A 9,775-nucleotide genomic window follows, 5' to 3' on the forward strand; every position below is an offset into this window, starting at 1 on the left:
TTTTTATTGCCATTTTCCATACTCTCCCAACTTTTTTTGGAATTGGTGTTGTACTGTGATATTGTAAATAATTGTGTTAATAACTGTGCTATGTATTCTGGAAAAGAACAAATGCCCCAAACTAATGAAGAATATTCATTGAGTCATAAGGATAATTTCTTTGCCCTGACAGGCTGTATGTCTTATAGGTGTAGCTGGGATAAGGAGTAATGGAGTTGGCTTCTTATCAGGAATGCAAGCTCTGGTCTGCCTATTGGAAAATATTAATTTAATAAACATGGGTATTTGGATAACATATCAGTAAAAGTACTAAAAGGTACTAAAATGCCCAGTTTATCTAAGGAGCTGAGTTAACAATGCAGCTTGTATGTATTAGAAGAAGTGCTATTTGTCCAAATCTATAATTCTTTTCTTTTAGAGAATGCAGTCCTGTACAGCATAGTTGTTTGTACAATTTGACCAGAACATTTTCATCCTTTAATCAACCGCAAAACAGAATCAATGTGTATAATAACTTTGGCTGTTTTTGTATAACCAGACTTTATGCCAAAACCTAAACCCACTGAAATAAATTTTGCATTAGTGTTTTGAATATTATACTACTTTATATAGATCTGATTTAAAAAAAGAATGAAAGTGTGTGCATGTTTTTTAAAAAAAATTATATTTCGGAAATTGAATTAGAAGGAAACGTAAGAAAATCTGTCCACGACTGATTGCTTTATGCAATTCTGCTGGGAATACAAGACCAGTTTATGCACAGAGGTGAGTTTGACAAGGATTTAGAAGTTTTCTTTATAATAATGCCAAAATCATTCAAGAAAAGGAGTGAATTCTTCACTTAAAAAGGATAAATTCATACTTGTTCAGACACATTATATTTGTAAGGAGAGCACAGGAGAAAACCTATTCTCCACCACTGTACACCCTTCCCTCCAGGCCTAAAGAACCCCACCTATCAGATCAGCCACATCCCCTAAAATGTTTTTTCATGTCAACCACACTACTCCATACTCTCACTTCCAAACATGGTTATGACTACTGAGAGGAATATGATCTGAGAAATCCCCCTTATCATTGGGCATTATGATATCAAATATCAACCTAGACTGAATACTGAGGCCCACATTTGAATAAGCATACTCCAGTGCTGCCTTGCTCTTATAGTAATGTGTTACACTTACCCACCTCTTGTACTGTATTGTAAGCTGAAACTTGGTCGGATTCACTTGTAAACTGAATCTTTTTTCTCAGTCTCATAAAACAACTTCATTTATAAGGAGAGCAAGGTTTCTCAAAGAGACTCAAAAAGTGTCTCATTAAGGTTTACAACTTGGTTATTTGTTCAGGCACATTACTGAATGTGGTGTGTGGTATTCATGCTATAAAATCTGGTTTATTCCACGTCAGATCATAACCCAGAGTCTTCAGAACGGAGAAAAGTTTGATGTGATAAAGATAAATCGGGATCCTAGTGAATTCAACTGAATGAATTATCAATTAATTGTATTAAATGCAGGAAAGTATTTATCGTCTTACATGCATCTAACACTGTTGTGTATTTGCACTTTATGTAGTCTTGCGTACTGTTCTGTGGTGCACCATGGTCCTGAAGAAACGACATTTCGTTCCAGTGTATACGTGTAAACGTGGTGGCTCAGTGGTTAAAAGTGCTGGGGTACTGATCAGAAGGTCAGGAGTTCAAACTATCACTTCCAAGCTACCACTGTTGGGCCCTTGAGCAAAGCCCTTAACCCTCAGTTGCTCAGTTCTATAAATGAGATAAATGTAAGTTGCTCTGGATAAGGGGATCTGCCAAAATGCCGTAAATGTATACAAGCTATATAGAGGAATGACAATAAAAACCCACTTCACTTGACTCGATTTGAAAGAAAAGTTTATCCAAATTTATCCTATCATTCATTTATGATACGATATTGCTTGCAAAATTATCAGCCTTTACCATGCACAGCCATGAGAAGGGAAAAAAAATCTGGTGAGTAATTATTAATAAGTTGATTTATGTTGTTTCTTTGAGAGAAACATAGAGACACTCCCACTGTCAAGTGGGACTAGTTAGTACAGCTCTCTCTCCCTCTCTCTCTCTCTCTCTCCCTCTCTCTCTCTCTGCTGTTCGGAAAAATGTTGAATGTGAGCTGTTGTGCAAAGTAAAAGATATATTCTAAGCCTGTAAAAGTTTTAAAACTGTAGCAAACAGTGCATGTTATGCACACTATAGGATAAGACAGACAAATATTTGTGGATTTGAAGTAGTAATATGAGTTAGAGGTACATGCAGTGCTGATTATGATAAACCACTGTAATTTTCCTGTTAAAAGCTGACCTTCTGTTTTTCTTTTTTGTCTTTTATTTGTTATTTGAACACACCTTAATACCCTCAAATCTGAAATAAGAAATGAGTAAAAATTACAATCACATAATATATTACAGCTAGTCCCTTTTGGCATTTGTCATTACACCACTAAAACTTGTATATGTTTACCATTTAAGTCCAGTTTGCCAAAAATGAAGTTATAAGTCACTTTTTAAAATAGCACACTACCACCTTACACCACAATCATTTTTCTGGTGTTACAAAACCCATTTAGATACACTTATAAGGAATTGTGTTTTTAAACTTTTTTGATTACTTCCAGAAACCAACAACCAGAGTGAATTCAAAACCTGCTAACCTAACAGACATTACAGATGTGAAATACGTGGATGCATTTAAAGCGAACGCATCTGAAGGGCGAGGTCCTTCACAGAGTCGTGTGTCAAGACTGAAAACATGATCAAAGAAACAGAAGAACAGACAACTGTGAGAAAACACACATTTAAATTAGTATTATTTAACGGAACTTTTTGTTCTTGCCCGCTACATGTTTCACACACAAGCTACAAACAAAAAAAATTTACATATCATTAAAGGATTGCATCAGTCATTTAGTAGTAATCAACTGGTCCTCCAAGTTCATAAATCAAAGTTTTGAATAGCAAGTAAATGATAAATGAAATACATAATACAATTTGCTATGTTTTTACTGCAAATCTGAGGTGAATTTCCCAAAAGCATTGAAGCATGAAGTACACACTTGAAATATATCAGAAATATATAGAGTATAACATGTAATTACAGTGGTGCTTGAAGGTTTGTGATTCTTCTACATTTCTGCATAAATATGATCTAAAACATCATGAGATTTTTACACAAGTCCTAAAAGTAGACAAAGAGAACCCAATTTGAACAACAATGATGTCCATGGCAGGGTTGCAAGGAGAAAGCCACTGCACTACAAAATGAACTTTGCTGCCCTTCTGCAGTTTGCTAAAGCTCACCTGGACAAGCCAGAAAGATACTGGAAAAATGTTTTGTGGATAGATGAGACCAAAATAGAATGTTTTGGTTTAAATGAGAAGTATTGTGTTTGGAGAAAGGAAAACACTGCATGCCAGCACAAGAGCCTTATCCCTTTTGTGAAACAAGATGATGGTAGTATCATAGTTTGGTCTTCTTTTGGTGCATCAGGCCAAGATGGCTTACCATCATTGATGGAACAATGAATTCTGAATTATATCAGTGAATTCTAAAGGAAAATGTCAGGACATCTGTCTATGAACTGAATCTCAAGTGAAAGTGGGTTATGCAGCAAGACAGCGACCCTAAGCACACAAGTCGTTCTACCAAAGAATGGTTAAAGAAGAATAATGTTAATGTTTTGGAATGGCCAAGTCAATGTCCTGACCTTAATCCAATAGAAATGTTGGGGAAGAACCTGAAGCAAGCAGTTGATGTGCAAGCAGTTAACCAAAATCCCAGGGTTGAAGCTGTTCTGTACTGAGGAATGTGCTAAAATTCCTCCAAGCCGATGTGCAGGACTGATCAACAGTTACGGTAAATGTTTAGTTGCAGTTATTGCTGCACAAGGGGGTCACACCAGATACTGAAAGCAAAGTATCACATTCTTTTGCCACAGTATCACATACAAAAGTTCACATACTTTTGCCACTAACAGAATATTGGGCCATTTGCATCAATAAGTAAATGTCCCAATTTAATTTCTTTTCTCAGTTGTTTAATTGTGTCTACTTTTAGGACTTGTGTGAAAATCTGATGATGTTTAGGTCATATTCATGCAGAAATATAGTACATATTAAGTCAACATAACCATAGACATCTAGAGCAATACTTTTCCAGAAAGCATTGTAATCTGCTATAAATATATGTTCAAACAGTGCAAAAGGAGAAACATAAAGAGGAAGCAATAAACATAATATTATTATATTTTAAAAAGAAAACATTTGCTCCATTCAGAATAGACTTAAATTGTGACCCTGACCAGAATAAAGCAATAAGTGAAAATGAATGAATTAATGAAATTCAGTTTATATAGCCAAAAATTGTTCCATATATATATCAATGTATAGAACCGTATTAAACTTTATCGTAAATTCAGGCCAAAATCAGCAAATCAGTAAATAATACATACAACCATAAAATGACGGTTTTTAAACTGCATCAAAAAATCTGTCTAGAAACCATGCTCATATTCAGCAGTTGCTGTTTTTTGTGCCTGCTGTGAGGGTGCGGTGCCCTTGAGGCTTTTAGTGCTTATACTAATAAACTCAACTAGGGAGAAAGAAAAAAAGATACTACAGCAAAGGGAACACTGATTCTGTTCTGCTTCTAACATAGAATGGAGTGTAAATTGCACTGACATTTGTGACCTGTAGAAAAGACTGCCAGCCAGCCAGTATCAACCTGTACTGTTTGCTATGTGTCCCTATGTGTTTTGCTACAATAACATGTATATATTTTATACTAAGTCCTTCCTCATAACACAACATGCAGGCTTATGAAATGCTTTTGCAGTGAGTCAACGCAATTTAATATTTTATGGGTGTGGATCTGTGGCCAGGTTAAAATTGTTGAACCAATCCTATAAAAGGATATTAAAATCACATAACTCAAAAGTAGTGAATTTAGATTAACTCTAGGGGGTTGCAGTTATTTGAAATTTTACATAAGTATTTCACTGTGCATTCCATATATGCAGTATAATAATGCATGGATAAGCAAAAGTTGTTTTTTTTTTTGCAAATTACTAGATAGTTGAATCTCTTGAGTAGTGTTTGTTCTTTCATCTTTGTTTTTTTTAAAACTCAAACATGCGTAAAAGGGCCGTCAGCTATACACATTGGCCTGTCGTTGCCTCTGCAGGGCATCTGGCACTGTAACTGTATCGTGGTGCTTTGATCAGGCCACACCTTGAATTGTGTTTATGTGTGTGTGTTTTGTGTGCAGGCGTATGTGTACATGAGAGCATTGTATATTGTTCAGACAGCCTGCTGTACTAAATAGGGCATTATTTACTACCTACTTACTGAAAATGGCACTATATAATTAATGAAGTAAAAAAAGAAACATTAATATTGCTGCAATTCAAATTTGGTACCAAAATTATTTGTTTATTCATTGTTCGGACCAGGTGGGAATTACTTCAAGCAGACAAGTAACTTCAAGGAGTTTTACAGCAAATTTTGGTCTAAATACTTAACTGCAATAATTAGTTGATTTTTATCGTGGTTATACCAGCTTATTATTTATAGTAATTATAAATAGGCTATGGATAAGGGTATTTAAGAGCAGCAAACACGACAGCAGACAGATCATCAGGAAAAACTTACTAATACAATTAATGCCATTAGAGGACAGATTTCATTGCAAACATGTTATCCCACCAAGGCACATACTGTATATGACTGGGTATTGCAAGGAGTAATAAAGAGTTATAAATATAAATGCTATGTTTATGTGGGGTGATATTCAGGTGGGGGGTTTCCTCTGGGTACTCTGGTTTCCTCCCCCAGTCCAAAGACATGCATGGTAGGCTGATTGGCATGTCTAAAGTGTCCGCCCTGCGATGGACTGGCACCCCGTCCAGGGTGTACCCTGCCTTGTGCCCGATGATCCCTGGGATAGGCTCCAGGTTCCCCGTGACCCTGAAAAGGAGTAAGCGGTAGAAGATGGATGGATGGATGGATATTCAGGTGATATTCCAGGTTTCCCAAACCTGGCACTGGAGTAAATCTGTCCAGTATGTTATTGCTTAATCCATGCCAACAAGTAATTAACAAGCTCTTGACAGTTTAGTGTATGGCTTAGAACAAGTGCAGGGACACTCTGGATGTCAGAGGTTTCCCCTCACACTAAACATCGGAGCAAGCAGCATGCTCAACAACCCGTAGAGTGACAGTGCGTGCTTCCGGGTTGTCAAACTGTGTTTACTGTTACATGTGTGTTTTGTTTTGGTTTCTGTCCTGTCTCTACCCCTGTTGTGTTATTTGTTATTTCCTAAGGTCTCAGCTATTTTGCGTTATCCCTGTTTGATTATGTTTTGTATTTAAACCCCTCGTGTGTCTTTGTTCAGGGCGAAGTATTGTTTATGTGTTATCCACCAGACCCACACTAAGCCTTGATCTTTGTTCCATGTTTCCTGGTTTTGATCCTGTTTTGTCCTCACGTTTATGATTCTTGTCTATGCCCTGTTTATACCCGTTTACCTCTCTTGTTTTTGACCATGCTTTTGCCCATTGTTTGGATTTGTCTGCCTGCCTCTATTCAAATAAAGCTCTTAATTGCACTTGGATCCGTCTGATCCTCCATTACATGACACTGGGGAGTGTTTTGGCTACACATCCCTATAAATGATAAATGATGGGCTTAATTATAAGTGAATATGTAGATGTGTCATTTTGACATTTGGTCTTGGAATTTATTTGAAGCAACACACGTCCTGGGAATAAAACATAGACTTTGGTCCTTGTGTCTTAAACATACACCATATGTTGTGGACACCTGACAAATGCTGTAGCATTACAATTTCCTTTACTGGAACTAAGTGTTATGACCCCTGAGATGAGGGGACTCAAACGCAGAACACAGACACAGGAATTCATAGTTGAGTGGGTTTTATTTAAGGGTATCTTGAAGAGGGGGTGTGTAGGAGAAGAGTGTGGAAAAAGTGCAGTTGAGTGCTGGAATCAAACCCAGGTTGGCAGCATTGGGCGCTTAGTCAGCATGCCACAAGTGAGGGGGGGGGGGGGGGGGGGTAAGGCAGAGTTTGAAGTAGAGCATGAGTGGGTGGCAAACCAGGAACAGTGAACCCACTGGAGGGCCTGGGAATGTACTCAGTCAGGGATGAACAAGCAGCCAGGAGGCCTGCTACCTGAGTTGTGTTGGGTGCATTGACTTCTCAGTCCACAGACTCAATCTCCCATGTGTTTCCCCCACCACACAGACTGGAGGGAGGATGGTGTCGGGACGCAAAGCATCTTCTTCTGGGGTGAACTGGCAGGAGAGGGCATTGGGCTTAGCATTCTTAGGGCAGGGGCAGTAGGTGATAGTGAAGAAAAAAACTGGGCCCAGCAAGCTTGGCAAGAGTTGAGGCATTTGGTGTTCTGCTCAGACCCCTCAAGCCAGTGTCCCCATTCTTCCAGGGCTAATGTCACAGTAAGCAACTCATGATTCCCCAGATTGTAGTTACTTTCCCTGGGGGAGAAGCGATGGGAAAGGAAGGTGCATGGGTGAAGTTTCTGGTCGGGAACTGAACGCTGGCAGAACACCACACCCACACCTGAATTGGAGGCGTCCACCTCCACAAAGAATTTCCATGAGGGATTAGATTGGATGAGCACAGGGGCAGAGGTGAACAGTGAATGCAACCTATGCCTCAAGGGTCCATACGAAGGAAGTGGAGGTGGAGGTGAGCCTAGTGAGGGGTGCCACTACCTGGCTGTAGTCCCCGATAAAGCAGTGGTAAAAGTTGATGAACCGTAGCAAAATGCTGGAGCTTTGGGGACAAAGAGTTCACTTTTCTCTGCTTTAATAAACAGGCAGTTCTATAGGAATTGCTGTAGGACTTGACAAACATGGCGGATATGCTTGGTAGGAGTTCTGGAGAAAATCAGGACATCTTCAAGGTACACAAAGACAAAGCAGTTCAGGAAGTCCCAGATTATCTCATTGACCAGGGCTAGAAACACCACTAGTGGGGCTGAATGGCATGACCAAGTATTCAAAGAGAACTGAGCCTGGCCCAGCTGCATGGGTTCTTCTCCAGGCAATGCGAGCTCCATTAAGACATGGTTTGCCAATGTCAGAGTGGAAGAACTTTAGTGGCCTGTACAGAGCCCTGACCTCAACCCCACTGAACACCTTTGGGGTGAACTGTAACACCGACAGCACCTCAGACCTCCTCCTGACATCAGTGCCTGACCTCACTAATGCTCTTTTGGCTGAATGGGCAAATCCACACAGCCATGTTCCAAAATCTAGTGGAAAGCCCTCCTAGAAGACTGGAGGTTAATGTAACAGCAAAAGAAAGACTAAATCTGGAATTGAATATTCAAAAAGCACATACAGGTGGGATAGCCAGGTGTCCACAAACATTTGGCCATATAGTGTATCTAACTTGCATAACAAACTTGCATTTATACAAACACAATACCAAAAAAGGTGGGACGCTGTATAAAATGTCAATAAATGTAAAAAAAAAAACAAAAACAGAATGCAATGATTTGTAAATCTCATAAACCCATATGTTACTCATAATAGAACATAGAAAACATATCAAATGTTTAAACTGAATAAATGTACAAAGTGTTACTAAACAGAAACAGCTGGAGGAACATTTTGCAACTAATTAGATTAATTGGCAACAGGTCAGTAACATGATATATAAAAATATCATGTTATAAAAATATAAAAATAATATTTTAGAGAGGCAGACTCTCAGAAGTAAAGATGGGATGGAATCTGGATGGAAGCATATGTTGCTCTAAAACTTGTAGATACCTTCCACCACCTTTCCAGATATGCAAGCTGCCCATTCCATAGGCACTAATGCACCCCTATACCATCAGAGATGCAGGCTTTTGAACTGAGCTTTTGAAATTAGTCCTTGTCTTTGGTTTCCAAAAAGAATTTAAAATTTCGATTCGTCTGATCACAGAACAGTTTTTCACTTTGCCTCAGTTAATTTTAAATGAGCTTTGGCCCAGAGAAGACAGCAGCATTTCTGGATCATGCTCACATATGGCTTCTTCTTTGCATGATAGAGCTTTAACCAGCATTTGTGGATGGCAAGTGAACTGTGTTCACAGACAATGAGTTCCGAAGGTGTTTCTGAGCCCATGCAGTGATTTCCATTACAGAATCATACCTGTTTTTAATGCAGTGCTGCCTGAGGGCCCGAAGATCACGGGCATGCAATATTGATTTTCAACCTCATCCCTTGCACACAGATATTTCTCCAGATTCTCTGAATCTTTTGATGATATTATGTGCTGTAGATAATGAGATATTCATAGTCTTTGCAATTTTATGTTGAGGAACATTTTGTAGACACAGTTTTTCGCAATTTGCTGCCCTGTCCCAACTTGACATGTTGCGGCCAACGAATTCAACCCTTTTTTTTTTCCTTAAAATGGTATATTTACTCACTTTAAACATTTGATAAGTTTTCTATGTTCTATTGTGAATAACATATGGGTTTATGAGATTTGCAAATCATTGCATTCTGTTTTATTTACATTTATTTATATTTCACAGAACATCCCAACTTTTTTGGAATTCAGTTGATTGAAATAATGTGAGTAGTCTAGTGGAATGCCTGTACAAAACTCAAAGATCTGATTATTTTCTTTTTAATCCTGAAAACAAAAATGCTGGGTTCTTGTGGGGTCATGCCAGTCTGGTCCAATAGCACAAGTT

The sequence above is a fragment of the Ictalurus punctatus genome, chromosome 15 (assembly GCF_001660625.3).
Source record: "Ictalurus punctatus breed USDA103 chromosome 15, Coco_2.0, whole genome shotgun sequence".
Lineage (NCBI taxonomy): Eukaryota > Metazoa > Chordata > Actinopteri > Siluriformes > Ictaluridae > Ictalurus > Ictalurus punctatus.